Consider the following 1,028-nt stretch of genomic DNA (forward strand, 5'->3'; position numbering starts at 1 on the left):
GATGTTTTTGATTGACTCACTTTTTGAAAAGTCTTGCCTGGGTTTCTAACTGCATAGGTTGATATCCTGGAGTAGCACAAATCATAGCCTAAGATGCAAGGCCATCCATTCCTCAAGTCCTGGACTGAGCTTTGGGGGTGGAGGGGGGTCAGTGGGGGGTGCACTGTTACCTTGCACCTTCTCCCTAGTTCACACAGTTGAACAAAGGGCAAGTGCTAAGTCATCACTGATTCAGGATTGCTCTTTCGTGGCAGCTCAGTTCTGTCTCTCTGACTGTCACACAAGCTCAGAGGTCGTTGGAATACCTTTTTTGAGATGCAAACATCTGTATATCAGTAAGATACCTTGGCTGTGAGGAGAAGAGAAAGTGGGCTGGAGGGCCAGAGAAGGCTCTGGGGAGGAGGGGAAACTTGAACTGAGCTCTGAAGGATGGATGCAATTCAAACCAGAGGGAGCAAGAAATGTCTTGTTTGTGTGCAGGTAAAAGGGACCTCAGGTTAGAGCTGCAGGTTGTTTATACAGAAAGGGGCCAGGACACTGAGACCCTAACCATTTGGGTTTGAGGCCATGAGCTATGGGATCTGAGGGGAGTGATGTGACAGGGCCACTCAGATGGTAAGTTCAGGAACAGGGGGAAAGCTCCCTCAGTCTGACTAGTAATGCAGCTCAATGTCTGACCCTTTAAGATGCAAATACTCCTGAAAAACAAGAGGAATGAATTTACATCTGTTTTACAACTCTTTCCTATTCAAATGTGTTTTGAAATGTTTAGAAAGGAGAAAAATCAAAAGGGTTGGTCTTTTAAAAGTGTGGAAGGTGATGGAGAAATAAAGGTAGGAAATGACCTAATTCTAGGGTGCTGGTGTCTCCTGGGTGGGGACAACTGTAAGACAGAAGCAGGCTTGAGGGGAATGAGTGACCCCACTGAGGTGCTGCTCGAGGAGCCAGTAAGAAAGAAAAGAAGAGGATATGCCTAAGAGAGGCCCAGGGCTCACCTTGGTCATGCTGAGCTGGCCACGAGCCCACTG

The sequence above is a fragment of the Myotis brandtii genome, unplaced genomic scaffold (genome assembly GCF_000412655.1).
Source record: "Myotis brandtii unplaced genomic scaffold, ASM41265v1 scaffold953, whole genome shotgun sequence".
Taxonomy (NCBI): domain Eukaryota; kingdom Metazoa; phylum Chordata; class Mammalia; order Chiroptera; family Vespertilionidae; genus Myotis; species Myotis brandtii.